This window comes from Colobus angolensis, unplaced genomic scaffold, assembly GCF_000951035.1.
Source record: "Colobus angolensis palliatus isolate OR3802 unplaced genomic scaffold, Cang.pa_1.0 Scaffold163, whole genome shotgun sequence".
NCBI classification, from domain to species: Eukaryota; Metazoa; Chordata; class Mammalia; order Primates; family Cercopithecidae; genus Colobus; species Colobus angolensis.
In genome coordinates this window covers 1,939,814-1,955,975 of record NW_012114744.1, presented here as the reverse complement: position 1 = coordinate 1,955,975, position 16,162 = coordinate 1,939,814, and the positions used below count along the sequence as shown (strand labels likewise).

Genomic DNA, 16,162 nt, shown 5'->3' with positions numbered 1-16,162 from the left:
TTTTACTAAGAAATATGCTTTACATTGCAACTCAGTATACATACTCTCATAAATGTGAAATGTCTTATTAAACTCATCTGATTACCCTTGCCTTCTGTGATCTTTATGTTTATTTCTCCTCTCCTCTCTTTTCTTCTCTTGCATTCTATTCAGTTATATTTTTGTTAATAAATGAAAGCCAATTTCACAATTCTAGAATGGGTGCTATGGTCAAAATGTTTGTCTCCCCCTCAGATTCGTATGTTGAACTCCTAACCCCCAAGGTGATGATATTAGGAGGTGGGGACTTTGGGAGATTAGTCATGAGGATAGAGGTCTCCTGAATGGGATTAGTGTCCTTACAAAAATGGCCTGAGAGAACTCTCTTGTACCCCTTCCTACCACATGAGGACACAGCAGAAAGACCACCTTCTATAAAGAGGCCCATCGCCAGACACCGAATCTGCTGGTGCCTTGATTTTGGACTTCCCAGCCTCCAGAGCTGTGAGAAATGAAGGTCTGCTGTTTATAAGCCAACCAGTTTGTGATATTTTTGTTATAGTAGTTCAAACAGACTAAGACACTAGGTCAGCACTCACAGTTTGAGCAACACCAGATGAAGGAGACACATAGTTTACAACAGGTCCGCAAAACAGGATTCTTAAGGAAAGGATGTTCAGAGAGGAGATTTGCAAAACTATTATTTGTTGTGTTTCATGGCTATCTACGCATAGAGCTGATAGCTATGCAGTGACCTTTGTTGTCAGAAACACAATTTATTACCATCCTCTGTTTCTAAAAGATAGAAAAAAATCAACACATTGCGGGTACTAGGATGTTTAGGCCCCATGTGTGGATATCTCCAGGTATCCCCATTCCATGGAGTAGAAACGCTGTGGGGTCAAATGGAGCAATGAGGTAACTAGAAGATGGGAGGATCTTGAAGGTTTGAAACAGCACTCCTAGGTTTGCACTTGCTGTTAAGAATGGCTCATGTGTGTTTTGGCAGGCTAGTAAGACCAGGAGCAGGCTATGTGTAAGCAGTGTGTGCATTACAATTTCACATGTGTGGTTATCTGTAGTTGGCTCTCTGGGTTCACCAGAGGCTTACTTGTTTGGCAGACTTAGAGGAAAGACAGTGAAGGAATACACTGGACTCTAAGGTTAAGCCCTGTATCTGACAAAATGCAAGAATTCAAACCTCTCAGCCGTTTAGAGGGAGAACTCTTCTGAAGAGAAAACAGTACTATTACATTTTCAAGTAAATTATTTCATGTCCTTTAACACTAATAGATAAGTGTGTGTTTGTGTTTTAGAGGACAGCTTAGTGGTGGATAACTTTCGAAATAGTCAGCTAGGGAATTCACACTCAGGGATCCTCAGCTAGCGTTTGAACGACCCTAATCAGCCACCCTATTATAGCTTTATCTCCAACGAACACACAAAAAGCCTGTTAGTTAGCATAGGGGATGCTAAAATAAGTTTTCATGGGTGAAATGAGTGGTGATTAAGATATGTGAATATGCTGGAAATATTATGTAGGCAATTCCTTCCTTCTGTAAACAACAGGGAGTAAGAATCTGGAGAGAGCTCCACAGCCTACCCACTTCACAGGGCCATTCTCAGACCAGGGCTTCATTCAATGGCTCAACAGGGAATCCTGCGGCTCAACTTCTGATCGAAAGTTCAGCTGAACCTTTCACCAGAATACTGATGCATCTACCTTGAGTGGCCGTTTTGTGCATGCTGTTGCCTGGGATTTCACTGCGCTTATTGTGTCAGCTTAGCTAGTTGATTTGAGTATTCGAACATGTGGCATCTTTGGTCAAATGTGCTTTCAATATAACTCATCACCCAGTAATGAGATTGTTGGGGAGGAGGATTATAGTTCTCACCTGTTCCTAGCTGCTGATGGTGATCAATATCTGCCAGAGTAACCTAAAACTCGTGAACAGCCAAATTTGCTTAAGGCAGGTCCATTCACTTGATCTGAGATAATTGCTTGGGGGTTAGTTAAGGAGAAACACTGGTTTTTGAACGCAGCCCAGTGAGTGTAAATGGACTTGTCTCCTACTCAGCCCTCACAGTTCTATGGGGGTGGGGGCTGTGACAAAGGGTGAATCACAAAGTCACACAGACGTCCCTATGGTCTGTGTAAAAAATGTGGCATGGAAGGCAGCCCTGCACAGTTATTAAGTGGGCAGGATGATTTTTCTTTCAAACACAGGATGTGAGTAATATTACATTTCTTTCCTTTCTCTAAATAAATTTAATATGCTCCAAGCCTCCAATCGGCCTCACTGGTGCAAAGGTCAAGCTTTGTCTGGATGGTTCCCCTCTCGGTGCCATGTGAAAGGCCTGTTATTTGGTCCCCAAAGATTATAGCTGACATGCTCAGTGTTCAAAGCTGTACTATTCTTTAAGGATGGAGGCTCTGCTGGAGCTGCCTTTGTGAGGCACTAGGGTCATTGCCAAGTCTAGGATCCCAGTGCTCACAGTCTAGCCTCTTTAGGAACACTAGGTGGCTGTATCTTGCTGAGATCCTATCACATCTTGGGGTGTTGCAAGGGATCAGGGCACAGGCTCCTAGTGCTGTGGAACCCCCCACTTTTGGTGACTTACCGATCTTGGATGCTCTCCAAATTACTTTGTGGTCTTGCTTTTTCCATTCCTTCTATTTCTGAAAGAGTCCTGTATAATCACTCTTCAGGAAGTGATTTAGAAACACAATGTGAACTCTTCTCTTTGGAGTGGTGGCTGGAAAAATAACATGCCAACACTAGCTACGAACACAGTCCCTACAATGTAACCTACTTATGCTGACGGTCACATTCAATGAGATAGGTGAGAGGAATCATTGTAGAATTGTCATCTGAAACTGCCCAGCAAGAGATGTGACCTTCTGAGATATGAAGCGGCAGAGAAAAACAATGGAAATCTTCTTAGAGTGGAAGAAACTAATTTGCCTTTCTTTAGGCACATATATGTCTTTAACTGTGCAAGGAAACATATATTCAATTATTTGTTAATAACACAAGCACCATTACTATAATAGTTATTTAAAATAACTTGAAGTGAGTAACATATTTTAATAATAATCTGTATTTGCTTAGCATTAGATGTTTTCATGCAAGTTATGTCATTTGCTTTTGACAACATTCTGGTAAGGAGGCGTGGCACATAGGATTTCCCCATTTTGCTACTAAGAAAAGTCAACCACTTTGCGTGTTAATTGAGCCTCAAAGTCAGTCAGTTAGTAGACAGTTGAGTGTAACTAATACCCACGTCCATTGCTTTTCCACTTGACTACTCTGCCCTTAGTGATAAGATGTGGAGTGAAAATATGGCTTATGGATGACTTAATCTTAAGTGGTTACTTTGAAGTACATCTTTCAAATTCGACATAAAAGACTTTCCTCACAATATCCAATGAATGACCAAATCGCTTTTCCTGTAGACTACATATTTAACCTCAACTTGGCCAAATACGTACCGCATGCTTGCAGCACTCTGCAGCTGAGAGCAGTTTGGTGGGAAGTAGGTTTGTGGAGAGATTAGGTATCTGTAGTCATTCATTCATTTATTCATTCATAAAAATTCAAATAGCAACTACTGAATGCCAAGCATCAGCCTAGATTCCAGTGCTACTCTTTTTTTTTTTTTGGAAATAGGGTCTCGCTCTGTTTGCCACACTGGAGTGTGGTGGGGCGATCATGGCTCATCGTAGCCTCGTCCTCCCAGACTCAGGTGATCCTCCACAGGCCTGTGCCAGCACACCTGGATAATTTGCTTTTATTTTTTTTTGTAGAAACTGGGTCTTTCTACATTGCCCAGGCTGGTTTTGAAATCTTGGGCTCAAGTGATCCTACTGTCCTCCCCAAATATTGAGATTATGGGCATGAGCCACCACACTTGGCCTCCAGTGCTGCTCTGTCTGACACAGTAGCCGTGAGCTACAAGGGGTGATTTAAAATGAAATTAATTGAAATTAAATCAGAAATGCAGTTTTTCACTCTCACTAGTCATATTTCAAGCACTCAATTGCCACAAGTGGCCAATGGCCCTTACTGAATAGCGTATACATAGATTCTTAAAGGAAGAACATTTCTTTAAGAACTTTCCTTTTCCTCCAACAGAAATAAAGCATTTCCCTTATTGCAGAAAGTTCTGTTGGTAGCAGAGCTGCAGAGTTATAAAGATACAAAGGGACTAGACTTGGTCCCTCCATTTTGAGAACTTACAATTATTGCATGCCTATCGCAGAACTTAGAATACATCATGGAAATTCTATAACAGGGTATCAGTTTTAGTTTAGCAGATTTTTCTTATGCCAGTCACTATGCTAAATCCTATGGATACAATGAAAGCTAAAAATTGGTCTCTGAACCCCAGTAGTTTACAGTTCAATGGAGACAAGAAAAAAGTGCCTCAAGGCCTTAAGGACCAGAGTAATTCTGCCTGGGAAAGTTACAAGAGGAAAACACAGTTATACGTATTTCTTCTGTCTTCTCTACCAATGTATATGCCTTGTGTTTTTTTTTGAACAACATAGAAAATACTTTAACAACTGTATCATGTAATAAGTAATTATTATAATTTTGCATTGACATTCTCAAAGCACTGGGCTCTTTTTATAAATGAGCCTGGACCATAGGGTGAGAACCATGACAACTTCTGAATTCACTTGGCAGCATTAATCATAGGGCAGGCAATTAGACCTCATGCCAGTGATGTTTCTCAGTGCAGCCTCACCCCCTACCATGGGAAAGTGAAGGAGACCTTTAAATCTCCTAATGGCCTCACGGTTATAAGGGTGCCCAGCAGTGATCTTTTATTGAAACTTCTGGCAGCAGCTGTTTTGTATCACTTCTACCTTTAGCATATTTCATTTAAGTTGCAAAGGTAATGAAATAGTTATGCCCTTTACAGTGAGATAACTCGTTTAATTTGTGAGTAGTGGCTGTATATTAACTATGTTTTCTGAAACTTGTGTGAAAGGGACATCTATTTATTGACTGAATTATGGGGGTGGGGTTCTCTATTGCTATCTGGAGCTGGGGCCAAGGATTTAACCCTCAGGTTCCTTCCTCGCTGGCATCAATGTTACTGTATAGGCAGGAAGTTGCCCAGGAGTGAAAGCACAATGCTGCTGAGACAGAAGTCTATTTTAAGCTGGTTTATTTCCTCACTTGAGTGACCTTGGATAGATCCGTCTCCTCTCTGTGCCTCTGTCTTTCTCTCTACAATTGATTCAGATGCAGTATTTATTGTACGTATGATATACTTTGAAATTTTTGCAGCCGTAATTGTTAATGGGAGACCAGGCAGTCTCAGCTCTTAATCTGGATTTATTTCTTGTTCCACCAGTGGCTCGTTATGTGACCCTAATGGAGGGACCAGTATTCCTGGAACTTTATTCTTCTCATCTGTAAAACGGGGTTGTGAGCATGCCTCCCTTCCTATGTCAGGGGAATACAAGAGCATACATATGTGGGAGAATTTGGGGGATTGGAATTTTATGAATATTTAGATTATAAACATTATAACAGACATGTTTGTTGGTCTGCCTGTCACAACCCTGTCTCAGATTAACTTCCTCTTCCTTCCATGGCCCCTTGATTGGGCAAACTTCAAACAAGGTGACTGAGCTCCCTTAGCTGCCACTGGTTGGATCAGGATGGACAACAAATGTAGGAGGAGTTAATCTGGATCTAGCCTGAGCCAGTCAGACGTCCCCCTTGAATCCATGCCTCTAGAAATACAAAAAATGGAAGTCAGAGGATGATGGATCCTTGAAGTAACAGGTCAGGTAGATCTTGAAAACTTTTGACTCAATCCATATTGATGAACGCAAGAATAATTCTGGTCTGCAAAGAGAGGCAAGAGAAAGGCTTGGGGTGTATTAAGAAAAGCAGATAAGTGACCCTGGGCCACTAGAAAGAGTGAGACAAGGTGATGGAATGAGTGAATGCCTGAAACTTTCTAATTCATACAAGGTCTGGCTCTGTTTTAGGCATTCTTCACATTTTCATTCACACCACACTCTAATGAGGTAGGAAACGTTACAGCTGCTGGTTTAGAGAATGCAGTCCAGCTATGGGACTTATCCAAGGTAACACAGCTGGTTTTTAAGTTGGCTGAGGATTTAATTATAGATTTCTACTCCTAAGTTTAAAGTTCTTTTCTGCTACACAATGGCCTATTATTTAAGGTTGAAGCTTGAAAGAGAAATAAGAAGATATAAGGAAACTGTTCTAGTCCAATGAAGATACTGAAGGCTGATATTTTACTTGTATTGTGACTGAGTAATATTTGAAATCATGCCTGATATTTGTCCCAATGCCAGTAGCCTCACCATTAAATTAATCTCTTCCTCTGGAATTTGGAATTTGAATGACTCTACCACTTTTTTTCCTACTCATCCCACTCAAGTAATTTTTCGTTTCTGTTGGACCAAGAGTGTGAGAGTTTACAAGGCGGTTCTGATAGATATTTTCTGTGTTTGGTCATCTGCTCTGTGAAGCCTGCATCTTCAAAAATTATTATTAGAACACATTTTAGTGATAATTACGAAAGCAAGCACCAACATTTCATTTAAGATCTAAGTTGGTATAAAGTATGTGTTTATTTCACCAAGTCAATCAAAGGTTTTCAAATTTTCTTTGATAGAACTACTTAGTCAAACAAAATGTTATGCTGAAAATTAATATGAAAAGAAATTAAAACAGAACTTGTGTGTTTGAGGGAAAGTAGTAGACACCATTTCACTGACCCCTTTCCCTAGTCCACCTCTGTCATCTTAGGGGAGCTGGTCAATACCTCGGGATTCTATAAGGCACAGTTTTAAAGCTACTGTATTAAACTGTAAAGTTGATTGTCAATAATTTTTATTCTACAAAAAGTTATTTTCTCAACAGAAAAAGAGTAAAATATTAATTTCATCTTGGAGTTGCCTTTGTAGGGGCTTCACTGACCTTCCATGAACACAAAGACCTTTGTCTTGCTTATCTTTTTAATCCCTGCAATACCAAATAGTTGCTCCATAAATGCCTGTTGAAGGAATAACGTGAACAACTATTAACAGAAACTTGGACTAGAGAATACATTATTTGCATGGCTTTTAATCATTCACTCTTCTTTTTTTCCCATCGATGACACACAATGCTATTGCAATATTGTCAAATGGTGTCACACTTATGCACTTTCTCCCGAGCACATAGTGAGTTTCTCTATAAAGAATAGCTTTGAAGCTAATAGTCATGGGTATTAAACTCATTGGGCGACCTGGAGTTGGTTATTTAACCACTCTAAGCTTCTATTTCTTGATCTCTAAAACAGAGCAATAGTATCTACTTGACCTAGATAATAACATATAGCACATAGGGCTGTTGTCAGTAATATTTGCAAAATGCTTAGCATATTGCCTTATGTGTGGTATGTCTCAATAAAGAAAGGTTATTATTATTTAGCAGGCAATATGAAAGGCAACGAGGCAAAAAACACAATCACTGTAAAAATGCAAAGTCACTCTGAAGCCAATTTATATTAATCAATGTGTATATTGTGCTGTGTACTTTACTGAGTGCTTACTTGTGTCATACAGTCAACAGAACTTTCTGTCTCACAGTTGGCAGTTAATTAAATCTCACCTTTTCCAAGAGATTGTGCAATGTGATGGGGGGTTTAAGAAACATCCTCTCTAAAGGACGTTGACTGGTGCCTGGGATAGTTATTATCTCATTAATGGTTGGCATTATATTGACACAACTGAAGGAGAGGAGTAGGTTTCTTTCTTGGCCATTTGAAGAGCGGCTCAAACTGGCAGCTGTTGCTTTTTTTAAAAAATGACTGCCTTTTTCCTGTTGTAAATACCCCACCCTTTATGCCAGTTTTCACATGCTTTTCAGTTGTGTTGTCAAAGTACTAGGCAAGTGTGTAGTTTTATCTTTTTGACACGCAAATTACTCAATTTTCTATGGAATCAAATCTCTCATTCTAGTTGATTTTATTCACTTTCTCCCTGCCTAACTCTTCCCACTCCTCTTTCATCACAATAAAATAATCCCTACTTCCTTACTTGCAACTTTCTTTTTTTCTTTTTTCTTTTCTAGCTCTGTGGAAGTTTGAGTGACTCATTGCAGAGAGGAATTGATGAAGTCAACAGCTGCTGGAAAAACTTCTTTTTCCTTAATAGCTGTATCAACATGTGGTTGCTATTATTCAAGTAAGAAAAATATGTATATCAAACATCCATGGTAGTCCTTGCTAAATTTTTTTAGAGAAACTCATGTTTTGACATTAAAAAAAGTTCAAACGGGTACCTTCAAGGATATTTTGTTGGAGAACAAAATCATAGAGAAATAAAGTCTACAAATGGCAAGCATGTTGTTAATAATGCTGTAATTTATTTCAGAGTGGATTTGGTGATTTTCTTCATGGCATTATTAGTGGCACTGCAGAAATTTGGCACCCCATGCCTTCATAGCCTCCAGGATGGTCTGACCATTCATCCAACAAATATTAATTGCTTGTTATAGTAAAATCTCTGCCCTATGGAGTTTAAATCCTAAAAGGGGTGAAAAACCTAAACATTGTGAACAGTTAAATGAAATAATTACTCAATATGATATGTACTGTGAAGGAAATAGGCAAGAGGCTAAGATAGAGATTAAGATAAAAGGACTTGCTTTACTTAGGGAAGGCATGGGAGACCTCTCTGAGGGGTGACATTGAGGCTGAGACCTGAAGAATGAGAAGGAGTTAGCAAAGTAGAGAGGATTGTGTAAGATCATCTTGGTCAGAGGGAGTAGCTGTGCAAAGTCCTCTGACTTTGAGAGGGGCCATAGTATGTTCTTGGGACTGAAAGAACATCAGTGTGTCTGGAGCACAGATCATGAGGATGTTGTGGTATGAAATTAGATTGGAGAGATAGGCAGGAGCTGAATCACGTGACTTTGTAGGCCTTAGTAAAGAGATGTGATTTTATGAATGCAATTTACTGAATGCAGTGAGAAGTTACTAGAGGATTTTAAGTTCTGTGTGTGTGTATGTGTGTGTACCTCTGTGAAAATGTGTGTTGCTGTAGAGCAAAGTGGCCAAATGAGTTGGATGGGATTAAGGGTGGAAACAGGTAGGACTGCCTAAAGTAGACCAGGATTTAAATTATGGCTGCTCACAATGAGGTTGCGGCAGTAGAATTGAGGCAGGGGTGCAAAAGCAAGATACATTTTGGAGATGGAACTGACAGAATCTGGTAATGAACTGGCTATAGGTCTTGAGGAAAAGAAAGGTCTATGGGGACTCCTAGGTTTCAAGCTTGGATAGCTATGTGGATGACTGAACAATTAAATATGATGTAGAATATTTGGCAGGGTGGAGGAAGCATGAGTAGTACAGTTTGGAACAGTGTATGATAGAGATATCTATGAGACAGCCACGGGAGATGAGATTGTCTGGAAAGAACACGCACACAGAGACAAGAAGAGGGCTTAGGGTGAAGCCTTGGGCTATTTCTTCATTTATGGGTTGGATAGAGGACAGCTGAGGAGTAAACGATCTCAAAAGCAGAATAACAAACTGGATGACAAACACCCCTGGGAGCAGATATATTAGAACAAAAGAACTAATAATTTATATCTTCTTAAATAAACATCCTAACTGAGAAAAAGAAATATATTAGCAACATGAAACAAGAAAAGAAATTCCCCCCACAAAAAATGCCATGTAAAATATCAGGATAAAAATGTAGATTTGAAAGAACCTAATAGGTGGGATAAACAGTGACATAGATACAGCTGAAGAATGATAGAGTTGAAAGACCACATGGAAGAATGCTTCTAGAAAGACAGAAAATTTAAAAGTTCATAGCCAGAGATAATAGAAGTACCAGTTTTTAGATACTTAGAATCCATGAAGGAAAAATTATAAAAATGAAAAGAGGAAAATATTTAAAGAAATGTGGAGAACATTTTCAAAAGAAAGAACTGCAACAGGTTGAAATGGTCTTTAGAGAATCATTTCATGGGAAATACATATTAAAAAATTAAATAAATATATATTTTAAAAATTCACACACAGGTCCATTATGCTGAGATTTAAGAATACCATAGGCAAAGAGAAAATGATAAATGACACAAATGACATCAGAGTTTTCAATAAATGCAGAATGCTAGAGGCAATGGAGTAATTTTTAAAAAATACGTAAGAAAATAAATTTGAAGGTAGAATTTTACAATCAATAAATTTGTCATTCAAACGTGTGATGGCAATAAAATATTCTCAGGCATACAAGGCTTTACCATAAAAGGGACTCCCACTGAAAAGATGTTTTAACATAAGCGCTAAAAAAAAAAAAAAAAAGCAAGAGAAGAAAAAACATCAAGAAAAAAAAAGAACCATATCCAAAATACCACAGAATTAAAGCTCTGTATGTTGTCAATATGATTGGCACCCCCATTGGGGGAAGGCCAAAAGTCATGAACATATACTAAAATTCTTGTCTAGTTAGAGGATATACACACACATACAAATGTATATAATATACTGTATATATATATTAATTACTTTAAACAAGAAAGTATTAAAAAGAAACAAAAAATGGGATACTTGCAATAAAAAGTAAGAAAATAGAAGAAAAGAAAAATGTATCAACAGTCACAATGAATATAAATAGACCCAATCGGCCAGTTAAAGAATAAACTATCAGATTGGATAAAAAACAAAATCCAACTCTGTACTGTTTATAAAAGACTCACATAAAGCATAAGAACATGGGAACCTGACAGGCACACAGTCTAGGAGATGCCGCTCACATGACAGTCTCTCTAAATGGCATTCCCTAGAGCTGGGTAGTGTACGGCTGATATTGCCAGTGCATGACAGCCCTCAGAGTAAAAGATTGGACCTAAATACATCAGGAAAATGTTTATCTTTTATTTTATTTTATTTTATTTATTTATTTTTTGAGATGGAGTCTTGTGATCTCGGCTCACTGTAACCTCTGCCTCCCAGGTTCAAGCAATTCTCTTGCCTCAGTTTCCATAGTAGCTGGGATTACAGGCACCCACCACCACGTCCGGCTAATTTTTGTAGTTTTAGTAGAGACAGGGTTTTGTTGTCTGTGTTGGCCAGGCTGGTCTCAAACTCCTGACCTCAGGTGATCTGCCCGCCTTGACCTCCAAAGTGCTGGGATTACAGGCGTGAGCCACTGCACCCGGCCAGGAAAATGCTTATCTTAAGTAAGCAGGTATAACTATGTAAGTTTTTAGCAAAATAAACTTTATGACAAAACAATAATTAAAGATGGGAAGACTCACTTCCTAACCATAAAAGGTATGTAGAACCAACTTGTCAGTGAGATGAAATATTTCTAAACAGGTATGCACTGAATAGAGTAGCTTGAAATGTATATAAAGTAAACAATTATAAATCTATTAGGAGGGACTGATAGTCTAGTCTTCTCATTTAAGAAACAGACTAGACAAAAAAGTCATTAAAATACAGAAAATCTGAACAACAAAACATAAAGCTGATATAATAGGCATATATTTAATTCTGCATCTAAAAATTAGAGGATGCATATTTTTCTCAAACATATATTAAATATTTATAAAATTTATCATGGACCTGACCATAAAATGTCTTAATACATTTCAAGAACAAGTATATTTAGATCATATTTTTCCCAAAATAGAGCTAGAAATTAAAACCAAAACTAATTTATATATTTGGCAATTAAAAACATAGCATTTGTCAAAACTCATTGAACTGTAGTTAGGATATATGTATTTCGCTTTAATGTTAATTATGCCTCAATATTAAGTCAATTGCATTTCTAAAGACAACCAGTCAACAATTAGCAAATATGTACTAAAATAGTCACTAAGTATAATAAATATCATACTTGGAATAAATAAATCATAAAACATGAAAAAACTCTACATAGAATATTATGAAACTTTACTAAAAATGCTTATAAAGAAATAAATGAAACTCTACTTCCATGGTTAGAGCTAGGAAGCCTTGGTATCATACACATGCCAATTTTCCAACTTGATCTAAAGATTCAATTCCAATTAATATTCCCAATGAGTTTTTATTAGAAATGGATGAGACAATTTTAAGTTTTTCTGGAAAATTAAATGGCAAAAAAATAACCAAGGCACTTAGAAAGTAAGGAGTAAAGAAAACAGGAAATTAAAACTTGTCTTACAAGATTTGGAGACTCACTTTAAAATGTTATATGAGTACAGGAAAAAAAATTGACCAGTGGGCTAGAATAGAGAGTTCAGAAATCAATCCAAGTATGAATGGAACTTCAATAAATAACAGAGGTGGCATTATAGTTTAAAGGAGAAAGGAGGACATTTTCAGTTAATGAAGTTAGCAAAAATGGTTGTCTCGTTCAGAAAAAAATGAAATTGGATTCCTACATCATGCCACACAAACAAGTCAACTCCATGTAACTGGATTAAGGACTTAAATGTTAAAAGCACACCTTTAATGTGATTGAACATATTGCAAAATATTTTTATGCTAGAAAAACCTAAGATATTTAAACTCTTAGACCACAGTAATGCTAGGTAAAATACAATAAATATCTTACTGATCTTGGCACAGGAAAATCTCTCTTTGACATGATAAAAAGTACTAAAAATAAAAATGGATAGATTTGAACACTAAAGTCAAAATACTTGTGTTCACTAATAGACATTTTAATAATGAAAGTGAAAATAAGGATAGAAATTGAGAAAAGTATTTGAAACACATGTAAAAATAAAACGATAAACATTAAGAATCTATAAGAATTCCTATGACTCAATGATAAAAGACAAACCATTTTTTAAAAACCCTTGCTGAATGACATGTCATTTCCCAGAAGAAGCCCACATGACCAAAAAGCAGTGAAGAGACACTTAACCTTATTGGTAATCAGAAAGGTATAAATCAAGACTAAAATAAGATACTATTTCACACCCACTTGATTAGTAAAATTGAAGAAGTGTGACAGTTCCAAATGCTGGTGGCTGTGTAAATTGCTATTATTACTTTGGAAAGTCATTGGTCATATCTAGAAAAGGTGGGGGTGTACATTTTTCAGGGCTGAACGTTTCAGTCCTGATGATAATCCCTAGAGGAACTTATGCCCACAAGCCCTCCCAGTGGACATATAGAAATATGATTATAGCAGTACCATTGGCATACCATGTCCTCCTCAAGAGGCAGCTGGATAAAAATGGGTATGTTCACACAACAGACAAATATATAGCACTGAAAACGAATGACCTAGAACTATTTTCAACAATATGAACAAATCTTAATGTTAAGTGAAAAAAAAATCAAATGCCAGAACAGTTCATTCTGCATGATACTCCTTAAAAAGACTTTTAAAAGAACTAAAACTAAATGTTTTTTTCTCACCCTGGGAGATTGTATTTAAAATTTTTTAATAGGCAAGAAGATAATAAATACAAAATTTTGGAGGATGGTTACCTCATATGGATGCAGGGGAATGGGTGGATGGGAAAGAGAACGAACAAATGTGTAGTTGTGAATTCTAGTTCTTTGATTTGGTAATGAATTCATAGGTGCTAATTAATGATCATAAAATAATAAAAGCAAATAGAAGAGAGCTCCACATGAACCAAGGATGACACTGACTATTGAGCATGCCTATGCCTACATCTGGGAACCAGAAATAAAAAATTGTTTAAAAAACCTGTTCAGCTGGGCGCTGTTGAGCACACCTGTAGCTCTAGCTTCTCAGGAGGCTGAGGTGAGCAGATTGCTTGAGCCTCCGTGTTCAAGACCAGATGGGGCAACTTATCAAGAACTCATCTCAGATAAAACAAAAACAAAAACAGAAAAACCCAAAAGCCCCAAAACCTGTTTGGCTTAAAATTATACCCTACCTATAATTATAGGTAGGGTAATTTAATAGTGTTTAGGCAATGTATATAAATAATTCTTTTGTTAATTTTGGTTGTAAAAGAAAGGAGAAAAAGCATTGATGGTTGGAGGAGGTTATAAGGTTATGGGAGGGAATGCTTTTTTTTTAATGATAAAGTTATATGTGATGTTTGGAGGCTAATGAGAGCAATTCAGAGCACAGGGAGAGATAGATAGTAAAAGAGTTAAACGAGATGACAAATGGAGCAAGGATCTTGTGAAAATAAGAAAGGATGAGATTCAGAGCACATGTGACGAGAATGGCTTTTGCTCAGAGTAGGGAATCATCCATTTTATTGGAAGGGAAAAATAAGACGAGAGCAAGTATCGGTAGGATTGGTGTGCACTGGGGAAGTGGAGAGAGTTTGCATTGATGGTAAATTGGGTAATGCGCAACATCTTGAGACATTCATTATTACTAAAGCAACTGGCAGATCTGAGAATGAATATGAAAGTCAAATAAATGAATGGAGAGTCCTAGAGAAAAAAATAGTCTTGAATATTAATGGTAAAATGGTTCTATCAGTTACTTGATAGAACCTAATCTGATTCCATGGAGATTATTTAATATTTGTCAAATAATATAAATATTAGAGTTTATTTCAAAAAGTGTGTTTCTTTCCATCATTAAAATCTCTGTCTTGGAGTCTGCACATCAACTTATCACTTAGTCATTTTATGGTCTTGAAAGTCACTGAACTATAATGTGACTGAATATACTCTATTATGAAACATTTTTGATGTCATAAAAACTTATATGTAAATGCTTAAATCAAAGATTTTGGTAAATTTATGAGAGCAGTTTTAATTTTATATTTTAGACTCAAAATGTTTTAATTTGCAATTTAATTGGCGCCCATGTTGTTGACCATTACTTGCTCTCAATAGAGACACAACTTGCTTTCTGTTTTGCGGGATTCCCACTAACTATATGATTTGGTGTCATGGTTTAGCTCCCAGCTTCTGGAGCCAGACTCCATGGGTTCATAATCCTGACTTTCTTAGTTACTAGCTGTGTGACTCTGAGCAAGTTACTTGACTCTTCTGTGCCTCAATTTCTTACTCTGTAAAATTGGAATGATAATGATAATACATACCATATAGGGTTATGGCAAATATTACATAAACTAATACATTTATAAAGGATACACTTGACATACGAAGTTGATTACAAGTTTTAACTATTACTTAACTTCTGCCAATGTTTACTCCAATTCTGCTCACATTACTTGCTTATTATACATTTCAGAGTGGATGAAATAATTCTGCAAGCCAGTGGGAACAGGAAGCTTCATGAAGAGGAGAAAGGCTTAGGACTCAGAAACCACACAGAGCAGGAGGATAGATGAGTGGAAGGAACAGAGCTTTGAGGACAGACACCCCTGGATTAGACAATAACTCCAATACTTACTAGTGATGGTGAACGGGTGTCTTTCTAAAACTCTTTAAATCTTATTTGTAAAATGGGGACATCAATATCTATTTTGAAATTTTGTATAAATTTACAATAATGTCTGTAAAGTATTTGGCAGAAGCTCAGAAATGACACAATTCTTTAAATCCACTCACCCCCAAATTTTAAACAAAAAATAGCAGTATATCCTAGACACAATTTTTAAGTTTTACTATTTAAGTTAACATCATGCTATGAACATATTTCCATGTCATTAAATATTCTATTCCATCCAATATTTAAAAGTTAATAGAAGTCTGTTAAATGTATATACCATAATTTATTTAACCGATTCGGTTGTTTTGAATATTTATGTTGTTTCCAATGTATTATGCTACTGACAATAAAATAATGAACATCTATGATGATGAACCTTAGTATGCCTCTATTATTTTTATTTAGTAAGAGGAATTGGGGAAAAATCATGTGTGCATTTAATTGTCTTCCAAATGGCTTATACGAGTTACTCTCACAGATGCAATAAATGAGTGTGCCCACTCGCCTGCATCTTCACCAGCATAGACGTTACTTTTGTTTTCTGTCTCTGCAGACTTAGGTGAAAATAATGTCTCATTGCTTTAACTCTTACTATTTCATTCCTAGTGAGTATAAGTTTTTGTATGATTGTTGTGTACTTCTTTTGTGAACTATCTTTGCTTATTATTCATCTTTTTCTTAATTTATGAAAGCTCTCTGTATTTTTAAGTATATTATAATGCTATGCATTCAAATCTTTCTGTTATCAGTCTTTATCATTTGTTTTGTATTTGTTTCTACTGTTTT

General features: G+C 36.8%; 1 long non-coding RNA gene across 1 annotated transcript; it reads left to right on the top strand.

Annotated features, from left to right (window-relative positions):
- The first annotated feature begins 5,589 nt into the window (after positions 1 to 5,589).
- LOC105508510 lies at positions 5,590 to 8,371 on the top strand. The gene is made up of 2 exons (XR_001001285.1): positions 5,590 to 5,788; positions 8,091 to 8,371. It is a non-coding gene; the product is annotated as an uncharacterized LOC105508510 (long non-coding RNA).
- Positions 8,372 to 16,162: the final 7,791 nt, after the last annotated feature.